The following is a 13220-nucleotide window of genomic DNA, read 5'->3' as shown; positions in this document are numbered from 1 at the left end:
TGCAGGAAAATAGATACTGATGAACTTCATGGAATTTTTGAAGAAGTTAAAGATTTGAGTAAATGTAACCAACAACATCCTTCTTCAGTCAGGTTGCCTGGTATTAAAGCCTATCAGTGTTCAAGACATTCACAGTATGATATCCCCTCTTAATTTCTTAAGCATTTTGAAGAGAAAAACTAACAAAAGTACTGTTACTGTACTCACAAACAAAACTTACGGAAACAGCTAACATCTCATTTCTTTCCTTTCTGAGTTTTTGTAAACACAAATATTGCCGCAGCCGTTACAGTCCTCAGACTTCCGTTAGTAATCGTAATGGCTTAATTCTGTTCTTCATTTAATTTTTATTATGATTGTTGTTATTGTATCATTAGTGAGATAAGATGAAAGCTGGGACTCTTAAGACCAACAGAGAATTATTTCCACCAATCATTTTGGATCACTCTGAAAACAATTCAAAATAATAGTATATAACAGCAATTACAATCAATCTATTTATTTTTCCACTCTTTACATACATTTAAAAACCCACTAAAGACAGAAATACTCTCAGATAGATATGACAAACATGCAACAATGACACATATACCTTAGGTGGTTCTGATACAGCCTTATAAGATCCCAATAGCCAAAAAGTAATAGAGAAATTGTACTGGTTTTACATGTGATGGGGTTTTGGTATCAGGGAAGGGGCTACAGTGGCAGCTTCTGTGAGAAGGTGCTAGAAGCTTCCCCAGCTCCAAGTCAGACCTGCCTCTGGCTGAGACCATGCTGATTAGTGACAGTGTTAGTGACTCTGTGATAACACATTTAAGAAGAGGGACCTACAGTGAAGGAGGTGGAGTGAGGGAAATAGCTCTGCAAACACTGAGGTCAGTTGAAGAAAGGAGGAAGGGTGGGGGAGGTGCACCAGAACAGAGATTCCCCTGCAGCCCATGGGTGAGACATCAGGGCTTTCTCCGCCCACCACCCAAGGAGGTCCATGGTGGACCAGATGTCCACCTGCAGCCCGTGGAAGACCCCACACCAGAACAAGTGGCTGCACCTGAAGAAAACCGGGACTCTGAGGGAAGCCCAAGCTGGAAGAGTCTGTTCCTGAAGGACTGCAGCCCATGGGAGGGACCCATGCTGGAGAAGTTCATGAACTGCAGCCTGTGGGAAGGACTCACATTGGAGGAAGTCTGCGGGGGACTGTGTCCCGTGGGAGAGACCTCGCAGTGGAGCAGGGGAAGAGTGTGAGGAGTCCTCCCCCTGAGGAGGAAGGAGCAGCAGAACAACAGGTAGTGAACTGATCACAATCCCCATCCCCTGCCTCCTGGGCAACTCAGGGGGAGGAGGTAGAGAAACTGGGAGAAAAGCTGAGCCTATAAAGAAAGGAGGGATGGGGGAACGTGTTTTTAAGATGTGGTTGTATTTCTCACTGTCCTACTCTGATTTGATTGGAGAAATAGTGTGGTGATGGTGGTGGTGTTTGAATTATATTGGTGGGCTTTCTTCCCAAGACGAGTCTGCCTTTTGCCCATGACCATAATTGGTGGATCATCCCTCCCTGTCCTTGTCTTGATCCCCAAGCCTTTTGCTATGTTTTCTCCTCCTCATCCCATTGTGGGGAGGAGTGAGAAAGTGGCCCCATGGTGCTCAGTAGCCCTCTGGACTTAAACCATGACAGAAATTTAAGATCTTTAAGCAATATTGTAGGTAATAAACATATTAATTACTAAGGGAAAACAGGCAACTCTAACATAACTGAACTACCCAAGTTATGTAAATCATAGCGATATTTACTGTGTGGAATTGTATATAGCACATATATAGCACTTCTGGACAGAATATTTTTTTGTTTTACCCTTAATGATATTCATATGTTATACACACATCTCATGTCTGATACTTTGGGTCATCATGACTCATTAGCCCTGAGCCCTAACAGGCATCCAGAAAGACTCCAATGTAGAGATAAAAAACAGTGGCAGATAAGATTTAGGAAACGACAGGAATGAAAAAAAGAATTTCTGCCAGAGGAAGAGACTTTCCTGAGGAGCCACTGCTTCCCTCCATCACAACAGCTAGGAACAAGCAAGAAGCATCAGTCTTCACCTCTGAATTGTACTCTGCAGAAGCACAAAGAAAAGTCATTGGCTGGAGCAAGACAGAAGACATCTTTGGTTGTTTGTACCAGTGGAATAGGTTAGTGTTCATGTCATCACCACTACATCATCACCACCACATCAGCAATCACCACTACAACACAAAGATACTGCTGTGTTTAAGTAGGGGTTATTATTTCTGTGTAGCTTTTTTAATGGTGAAAGACCTGAATAATGTTCAGAATTTCACTGAAAACACTTAGTTTTATTTGCCTTGTCAAAGACAGTTAAAGCACAGATAACACACTGAAGTGGAGCCACTCTCTGATCAATGAATCCTGAGTCCACCAAACATATGTGTGCATTAGTGGATTACGTATACCTGGGACTTTTTTTTATTTTTTATCATTTCTTTCAGTTATCCTTGCATATTGATGAACATTGTCTGGGTTGTGTGTCAACTTCTAAAAATATCTAAAATGTTGACATAAATTTTAAAGGAAGTCTCAGGATGAAACTTGAATCTCTTTCTGTTTTCTTAGAGGTATTATACAAGATAAAGATAAGTGTGGAAAATGAACAAAGTCAAAATCAACAGAGATTTGCTATGCTATTCCAAGCAGTAGACTGACTGTAAATTATTCAGAACTTAAAAATAAAAGTGCAAAGTGAAGAAGTAAGGTTTATTAATCTTATTAAGGAAGATCATATTAATCATATTAAGGATTGTTCTCATAAATGTCATCTGTTTCCTCCTGCATGACTCTGAGAAATACTATACTTAATGTCCATTTGCCCAGATGATGACCATTCTGCATGATTTCAGAGAGGCTGGGCTGATATGAGAGCTTAGCACAGAGCAAGGAAACGAGTGCTCCAGATATCTCTTCTTCACTGCTGGTTTCTGCATACTTGATCTTGCAACACTACTCCCACTTACTGTGTTTTCTGTGTGTAAGATGAAGACCCTCAGTGACTCCTAGCATGTCATTTAACTGCTTTCCTTTTCACACTTACAAAGTTCATATTAAAATCCTATTTACTTGAAGTACAGGTCATTGTAATGCCACAGCAATGAATTAATCAGGGCATGACTATGGCCTGGCTCAGCCTTCAAGAGTGCACATGCTGTGAAACTATCACAGACCACTACATCCTCCTTCTACCCTACCAGGTACCAGGAGAGAAGCAATCCCCAATTCTCTTGGAAATATGAATAATTTCTGCTAAGAGTCAGTGTTATAAATGCAGATTTACATTTCAGCTCTGTGCAATAGCCAGAACACCCTGATGAGGATAAGGAGGTGCAACACACATGACACAGTGCAAGTCAAAACATAGAAACTCCCAAGAGAAATTAAAATTGCACACCTGCAGGGAACCTGCCTCTTTACTTGGTATGGCTAAAAACACAGGGTTCATGCAGTTAAAGTCCTAGACTTACAATTCATAAGAATACTACATACATTTGGCCTCCCTCAGTTCATTACTGATGAAATTATCCATGATGGAACCAGTTTAGATAATGAAGGTTTTCACACCACACTGAACTTCAAAGCATGAAATACACTTCTCACTGTCTCCAGAAGATGGGTCATCACCTTACAAAACAGACTCCTTTCTCTTCTGTGCAGAAACAAATTACTTCAGACTCAGTGGACACTTAGTGCTCTCTCTACCCTTTGCAGATCATTGATGATGCTTCCTTTCCTATCAGAGTAATACTCAGTGTGACTGGCCTGACTGAACAGCCCATGAGATGTGTCCTGTCTCATGACAGGATCTTTGTCTACCTCAGAAACAATAGCTTTTCATAGGCTGAAGTTATAAAAAAGAGATCTGAAAGTAATTATTTCGGTGACTGTATTCCACATAACTGGCAATCTGGGGGAGAACCACAAAGCTGTCTTTTTTTACAAATATAAATTATGCCAAGGGGAGGGGAGTGTTTTCCTGTAAAATAAGCAAAGAGTTAATTGTTCTTCCAATCTAGAAAGCTAAGAGAAAAATGACATTTGTATCCTTTGAAATTTCTGAGTGATTACATTATTACATTCTCATTTTTATTGAGCAGGGAAGTAATAAGACTTGAACATGTCACATCAGAAAAAACAATATTGCAAAATTTCAGAATAATAAAAATGTGTTTCAGCCTTTGCCCCACTTTGCTCAGGATTTTGGAAAATCATTTTCAAAAAAAGGAAAATCATGGCAGCACCTTCACCTCATGTTTTTGGATGGGATAAGTTCCCAGTTTCTGTGCCTCCCAGGAGTTCTGCCATGGTGCTTACCTGAAGAGGTGGATAATAAAATTATACCCCCTCTCTTTCTATTGGACTCTTATTTTGCTTGATGCTAATCTGTCATTAACAATTAACTAATAATAATTTAAAAAAAATATCTAGTGAATGACTGCTAAATTGTTTAAAAACAAACTTTGTTCAAGACATAGGGTCTGGTTATACTTAAGATTAACTATACCTCATGGGGAAGATATTTTAAATTACATTCCCCCAATTTTTCCTCTCTCCCTTTTCAGCATGCAGCCGGTCCCAGAACTGCTATAAATCACAGCAAGAAAGGGAATTTGCATATTCACTGACCACAGTCATTTTCTGAAAATTGGGTGGTAATGCGACATGGCACAGTCTTGTAATTGGATGCACAGAAAGGAAAATAGAACCATTTCAGAAGGAAGTCCCTGCTCCCCAGCTTTGGTTTTCATCCTAAAAAGGATCTAGATCTCTCATAAATTTCTTTTTCTTCACCAATGCCTAGAGTCTGTTTATTCTTTCACAGTGAAAAATGCCTATGGATACTTTATGAATCAGAAATGTAGCTCTCTGTGAAAACAGAGATCTGAGGGAATACTAAAAATATAAAATCTGAAACAAGAAAACACAGTTTCTCTTCTGAAGTAGCCACTTTCAGAGCATATTGCATATTTCTGCCGTATATTAAAATAAACAAGAAAGAAAAAGGAGACCACATCTTTCACTGAAGTCACTAACATTTTTAACCAGATTAACTTGTCTTTTTTCATCTCTTTTTTGTGTTATTGTAGCACTGGATTATTGCTACCAAGCAGCTTGTCTTCATTGTTACACCCCATTTCTTAATCACAGATTTTAACGCACATTCAGGGGATCCACAGTGCTGCAGAAAGATTACCCTTTTCATCCAGGAAGCAGAATAGTGTCACCATGATCTTCAAATATCCTCACACTAGTTTCCATTGGTTTTATATTATAATTCAAGACTGACCCCCTGCTTTTTAGACCTATATGAAACTGCTCCATCTCAGTGTTTGACCTTAAAGATAATTAGCCTCTTTCCTGTTCATTTTATCTCTTCTGATTTTATTTTCTCCTCTGATTCTTGCATTTGTACATATTCATGATTGTCACACAATTGTACCTATTCAGATATTTACACAATAAGCTCATTCCGTGTGCTTCAGTCCTGCCGGGCTCCTCTGCACCTCCCTTTGTGTCTAAGCCAGCTGCATCAGCAGGAGACAAGAAAGCAGAAAATAGTCACTTAGTTCCTGGGTCTGCTGGTGGCTGAGATGGCCTCAGGAATAATTTGGAACAGATCAAAATCAAAACAAGATAATAAGAGGTTCATGTGAACACATAAATCAGTACTCCAATGGGTCACTGAAGTCACAGCTTGATCACTGGCAGGCAGCCTGTGAGTGTAAAATGAAATGGCTACAGCAGGAGGTGAAATTTCCAAGTTAGCAGTGCTAGTGAAATGCAAATCTTGCTAATGTTATAGTACCTAAGCTGAGATACACAGAGAAGAAAATTATATACAACTAATTCTTCAGAACTTTACATGTTTTGATTTACTTGCAGTTCTGGTGGCCAGTAGAAACATGAGTTTCAGCCAACCACGACTGAATAACTATCTTTGTGATCAAAAAAGCAGCTGAGCACATGCTCCTGTCCTAAGAAAGTGAATGGGAATGAGATGTATCTACATGCCAAAAGCTCAATGCTGTGAGTTTACAAGTGTAGGTATAGTGGGTTTGAATGCATCATGGCATATGGATGTTTTCCTGAATTAGAATTCAAAACACGATGAAAACATGAATCTGCACCACACTGTCTTCAGATATTATCCAAGCCAAGGAATAGCAGGATTAGAAAAATAATTCAATTTCAGTATGGATAATAATATATGCAACTATAGTTGACAAAATTTTAAAAATCTGTGAATCAGATAACTGCTTCAGTTGGGAAAGGAACCTTCCTAAAAAGCAAGATATTACACAACTACTTGGGCTTAACGTCTTACACCTTCTTCTAGTGCATCTGGTGCTGTTTATAGTCAGAAAAGCTTATTGGAAAACTTCTGTGTGTACTTGAATATAGCTTTTCTTGTTTTGTCAATGTTAAGATATGTGCCAGTTTAAATATCTGTTCCTTGAAATTTAAAAGATACTCAGAAGATTGGCAATCCGATTGTAAATCAGGATGGAGAAGGTAGCTAAACCCAAAACATTTTCAGGTTAACATTTACTACTTTGAAACAGATACTTTGTCTTAAAACAGTTATGACTAAAAATTTTGCAGACAAGCAACAGGCACCAAAGCAAGAGTATTTCTAGAGACCCAGTAAAGAAATTACATGCCATGATTTTAATTTCACAAGAAGAAATTAACCTTATTGTTAACCAGTGCACCACTGTGATTGCAGGTCTATTTCGGGTGCAATTGCATCTACATTTTCACATTAGCATCGAATCACTTATCAGCAGGAAGTTTGAAAATCTGTACAAAAAAGGAGTAGAAAAAGCATGAAGAATACACATTAAAAGACAGATACCATTGTATGTACACATATATATACACTTGCTTGTGTGCGTGCATATACCTAAATAGCCTACATTAAATGCAGTGTGACAAGTATATGTACTGACCGACATTTTACTAACCAAACCAAACCAGACTCATGCTGGGACCACTGGTCCTGCCCTGAAGCATCCACCCCTGGGTGGCTCGCCCCGTCAGAGGGGTCTCTCACCCCGGGGCAGGGTGCTGGGGGAGGGCTGTGCAGCCCCTCTGGCTGCCCCGGCCACCAGCCAGGGCCCGCTGCGGGGAGCCAGCCTCGGTGGGGAGCATGGAGAGGTGCTCCTGGAGCACAGCTGGCTGCCACGTGGGAAACCACTGAGCTGCTGCCCTCGCAGGAAGCCACCTACCCGGGGAGAATCTGACATCGATGCTTTGATACAATTTCTTTGGCTGTAGGATTCCTCTTCTATGAGTGGCTGCTTCTTTTAGGCAAAATCCCCATGCGTAAGCTCTCAGACCTCATTTCATTTCAACAACTGTTCCAAAATTCTGGCTTTCTGCAGTCCAATTTGTGGTTTTGAAACTGAAATCACACTCTCTCATCTTATGCCAGCAGAAAGAAGTGCAGACACACGCGAGAAGAAAATGCAGACTTTGAAGGGTGTGTGAATGTGCATCCTCTACAGTTAATTTTGTTCTATCTTTAAGAACCCTTGAAGTCCTTCCAATTTATTGGACTATTACTCCTGCTCCACACCATTCCAGCTAGCTAGGATCTACAGCAGTACTTGGAGTCAGTACAATTTTTCTTACCTTACATTCAGAGACAACTGACAAAGGTGCTTCTGTAAACAGAACAACAAATGCATTATTCATGGATCTTTACAGAAATGCAGCTGCTTCTCTCCCAAGGTTTTATATCACATTTCAGTTAAACTAAACGAATGTTACCATAGTACAACTTCATTTAAGATGTTATATTTTTGTTTACTTGTCGAAATTGAAGTTTGAATGGAACCATTTTTCAAAGAGATACCCAAGTTTCAAGGATGATAGAAGCAGATGTGGGGGCATGGAAACAGTTATACCTGCAATGTGGGTAACAGAAACTGGGTCTATTGTCATTTGCATCTTATGTCTGCACTTGAAGCCAGTTGGGAGCTCAATAACTGTGCAAGCATTACTTTAATCCCAAATTAATTTATTCTGTCTTTCACAGTGGTTATTAGTTTTTGTGTTATGCAAACTCACATGTTATACACGGCCACAGTGTTTCTGATGAAACTATAATAAGTATCGTTGTTCATAAAATACATTTTTATTGACCTTCATGTTCCCTGAAAGAGTGTAGCTATCTGGCTTGTGTGTTACCCACCTAAGATTAAGCAGTCCCTCATTCCGTGCCTTGCTCTGGGGAATGGCCTGCTAAAGGTGAAGAAATGTGGATGTTCTAGACTCTTCCCCTTGACTAATAAATATTTGGAATCAGTTCATCCAAGCAAAAGCTTTAAGCTTCCTGACATCACCATGTTTTCATATCCATAGTTTTTCCCTCTATATATTCCATAATTAGGAGCAGTATCTTCCTTCAGTGGTTGCTTTAAAAATTCATGAAAACCAAAATGCCCAGAGTCTTCCCTAGACTAGATGACAACAAACTTGTTTTCCTAACAAAGCACAAAACAGTGTAGCTCCAACTACTTTTCTACCAGCCTGGAAGGAGTCTTTGTGAACCCCTCAAAAGAACAGGATTTAAGGTGAACATTCATGCACTAGGACCCCTTTGTTAACTCAGACAGCTCTCAGACAGCTTTGTTCTAAATTTTACAGTGATGCACAGCAACATAAAGCAATTAAAATAGGCTGAGATTGCTAAAAAGGGAAAAATTGGTAAGTATTTGTGTTCATAATCCCGTTGGTATGTCAGACAGACAGGGACAGTTTTGCACATCCTCCCAGTGGATTTACCAGACTGATGCTGAAACCAATTTTCTCACCACATGTGAGAGGTGGTGCATGATATGGGATATGTGCACAGTGTGTTTTACTGTGGGTTCCATGTGGAAGATCAAGAAGGTGCAAGACTAAGAGGCTGCTGATGCTGACAATTCTATCCTTGGGATGCTGATACCTCTGCAACAAGCAGTAATTCTTCCTCTTGCTGATATGTGGGCAGACAAGGATTTTTCCACTGTCAGCAGGCCAACAAAGGAAGAAACTATACTAATGGTATGGCAGAAATCACTTTTCTCAGCAAATTAAATGAGAATATGTTAAGAAATGTTAAGGTTACGTCAGTTTTTTATTTCATTTGCAGTGTTTTGCTAAATTATCAATGGCAGCTTGAGGCAGGAAAAACTTGACAGTGAACTCCCTAAATATTATCTGCTGATTAAGTGATGATGTAAAACCAGTGCTTGAAAAAACTGCAGGTTTTGCATTTGTCACGTGACAACAGAGGCTGTTAAAATAGTCCTGGTGTGTGGTGGATGACTCTTCATACTAATCTAGTCTCAGATTAATTTTTGAGAGGAGAGTCTGCAAAACTGACACAAAGAAGAAAAAATACTGCTGCAAAATTTTCATTACAATCTCAGACTAGTTGACCTAAAAGATGTCTAAAATCTCTAGGTCTTCTAAATAAATTTAGTTTAAAGTATATTTAAGACAATACATGTTTTTGCACAAGAACACTGGGAAAGCAACAAAGCAATACTACAGTCAGTGTGCAAGCACAGTTTTGAACCAGTTCCAGTCTGGAGATCATACTATCCATAGTGTTTGCTCTCAAGCTGTTAGTTATGCTTCCCTGCCCCTCTCTACCCCTCCAAGAAGTTAAGCAGCCTTGCAGCTACTCTGTTAATTGGCAAAAATTTCCTTTAAAGGACAATATACAAAAGCAGTTTGCCAGAGCATGCAGGTAAGCACTAGGACAACACTACTTGCCCCTGTAGCAAAAAGGAAGAAGCATATTAAAGTGAGGGGAGGGTAGGAGAGACAAATATTTAAAATTAAAATATTCTAAGAAAAATGCACTGACTTTGCTCAAACTGCTGAAAAGTTAAACATTAAGATCTGCTCACTTTTACACAGTTGGTATAATTAGTGCTATCATGAGTTCAGGATTTGTGTTTGTGAAGTTCCTGCTCCACATTCCCTTGGCACAGCTAGCTGATCACTCCACCTCTGTTCTCTCTGGCTTTGCTCTACCAGAGGCATGCCACAGGTCTGGTCTCTTCACTAGACAAAGTTGAGGCCTTTCAGGATGTGTTGTGCCTTCCTCTAGACCTGCATAACCAAGCAGGAGTCTGGGAAATGCTTTTGGGTGAACCTGAAAACACAACTGTGTGTCATGGGACTCGTCAGCCCACCCCGGATCTGGAACAGTTCAGACGTCCCATCTGCACACAGCACCCCAGGGCTGTTCCCCCTATTTGTCTCTCTACTGCTAAACCGTTGTCCAGAAACCAAACGACTTGCTTCAAGCAAGTCCCCTGCCAGCTCATGCAAAGCTTGAACTACATCCATACCTTTGCTCACTAGCAGTATAGGCAGCCCCATAGATCTAATGGCATGAAAAAAATTCTTTGTAGAGTTTAAATTCTTCAGGATGTGTTCTGCATTCACATACATGAGGTCTCTGGCCATCACTTCCCAAGGGAGCAACACTTGGCCTTGCAGGCTGAGAGATGGGCTGGCCCTAAACCGCTGCAGCCCCTCCTTCACATTGATGACAGACAGAGACTTTTGGCTGAGAAGCCCAGGAATCTCCAACAAAATAAGATAATAATGAAACCCACATTTTTTTGAAACTTTTGGAAGCACCATTTCTATACTTCCTCTTATTTTTTCTCTATTATTTTCTTCTAATCCCAAAATTTATTTTGTGATATCCTCATTTAATGGCAGGGTTTGATTTCCAGCACTGATAAAATTCTCTCTCTTACCAAAAATCATGCTGGGAATCTATGGCTTAATTCAAAGTGGATACAGCCATGCCAGGTCCAATACCCTAGTCATTTTGTACTGTGTTCAACCCCAGTTTATATCCTGCTTCCATAATGGTGTTGTGATTTTGATGTAACTGGTCTTACAGAATAGGAAATATTGAGGAACATGAAGAGCATTTTTGCCATAAAGTGAGGCTTGTTGATACATACCACTTACAAAATACTTGTTTTGGAAAAAAAAAAAAAAAAAAAAAAAAAAAGGTATTTGGAGCATCTATCTGATCAAACCAAACTAATAAAGGATGTTTGTTCAACTGCCTATTTTTATAAAGCACACAGCAACACATTGACAATATCTCTGCTATTTCCAGCTTCTGCAACTAACTACACATCTGATCTTTCCTTCATTTACACTTAAAGAAAACAAGAATAACTATACCCATATGCTTCAAGTCAGACAATATAATTTGGTGCATGTTTTTTCAAGATACTGTCTGAGAGAATAACAGGAAGTTATCAAGTCCATGCTCACTATCAGCATTTCATTTCTGATGTTACAACAAGTGTTAAAGCATATCTCACTAAATCTAAACAAGTCCCTTTAAATCTGCTTCCTTAGTTACTGAGGTATTTTGTCTGACCTTCATTTTTTTTATAGCTACTGCATTCTGTCTCACTTTGCTTCAAGCACCCATACATCACTGGTTGTCAGAGACACCTCCAGGACTGAAGGCAAGATGCATTTTTGCAGAGGCAGCTGATCAGGCTCTGCAGGAGAGCCCAGGCAGAGGACTGGGAAATCACAGAGCACCTGAGGGGCTGTGGGGGAACAACCAGTGAGGTCCAAGAGAGATCTGGGGCTGGCCAGAGAAGGACTAGTGATCCCTGTCCGTGCATGAGACTCCCTGCTCCCCAGATGTGGATCTTAACTTTACTGCTTCTCCACAAGAAAACAGCATGCCGTCTTCACAGTGTCTTTACTCTGTTGCCTCTACGCTGGGGTGTGGGAGTGGCAGTGGGGTGAGAGCTGCCAAGAAGCAGGCTTTCCCTTCCTTCCATCCCCCACCTCCCTCCTCCCTCCTTCTCTGAGATCAGTCAGGGATTTATGCTTGGAAATAGAAAGATTGGTCAAGAAAGGAAAAGCCAGGAAATTTGCATCTCCAGGTGTCTGGAGTATTTCTGTAGCTGGTGGCGGGAGCTGGGGAGATGCAGTCCGCATTTAAATCAAACTGAGACTGTAGGACACGATGAGCACAGCAGCTACAGATCAGCTTTACTCTCTGTTGTCTCTTTCTTAAAGACACAAAGTCATTCATCATGCTTAGAAGAAACCCTGTGGGCCAGCTTACAACCCCGCAGGTATGGTGTGGGGCTGATGGACACTCTCCCGCTTTCACTATACTGTACAATACTTATGTCATACCTAAATCGAGGTGAATGCAGTGGCTCTGCTAACCATGCTCTCACAGCCTGCTTGCTCTCAGTGTTTTCCTGACACTGGGTCTGTTATTTACATCCCTTATTCATCTGGGATGGATTAAAGAAAAATGAAACATCCATTCACAGAAGCAACCAAACCATCACAAGTACAGCATAAAGAGCAAGGTCTTACATGAACAAAATAAATGCTGTGGAACGTCTATCTGTATAGTAGGTCAGGAAGTTATTAAACCTGCCTTTATCTGTATTTAGCAGTGCTGTGAGTATAGTATGTGCTTCTCCTATCTGCTTAATCAACACATAGACTCTAATCGATGTCTTTTTAGCATACAAGGTAGAATATTAGCTAAATGTGGGAGGTGAAAGGATTGGACTGAAGCATCCCCTACTGCCCTAAAATCAGTTTTATTATTCTTTGCCCTTAATATAGATCCTTAATAATAAAAGATAACAGTCCCTTGGTGGAAGGGATGCCCTATGTGTCAATTATAATGGCAGGTCAACGTGACTGACACCAGTTCATTTCCATTGGAAAGTTAACCTTCAGTAAAGCAATGATCACAATTGATTTTCAATTCTAGTGTTTCTCTTGATGTCATGTTTTCAGTTAACTGATTTAATTTTCACTAATAGCATTAACATCTTTTCTGTAAACACTGAGAAAGGATTCCAGGATCCCACTGTAAAGCATTCTAGTGTCTAGAGGCCTCACATTAAATATCACTGAGTACTTACTAATTTAAGGATTGAATTATTATTTTGATGTAGGTTTCACCGTCCCAGGTCTGTCACTCACTTTGAGCTTACAACATAGCTCAGGATTTTAATGCCACTGCAATATCAGTTATACTGCAACTAGATGTGCCTAATGGAAAATTAAAACCTCCTGCTGATTCCTTCACACCTAGGTCTTTCATGGAATCTCTAAGTGACATTAAACA

This window comes from Tyto alba, unplaced genomic scaffold (assembly GCF_018691265.1).
Source record: "Tyto alba isolate M040663 unplaced genomic scaffold, T.alba_DEE_v4.0 Super-Scaffold_42, whole genome shotgun sequence".
Lineage (NCBI taxonomy): Eukaryota > Metazoa > Chordata > Aves > Strigiformes > Tytonidae > Tyto > Tyto alba.
Note: the sequence above shows the minus strand (reverse complement) of the source record.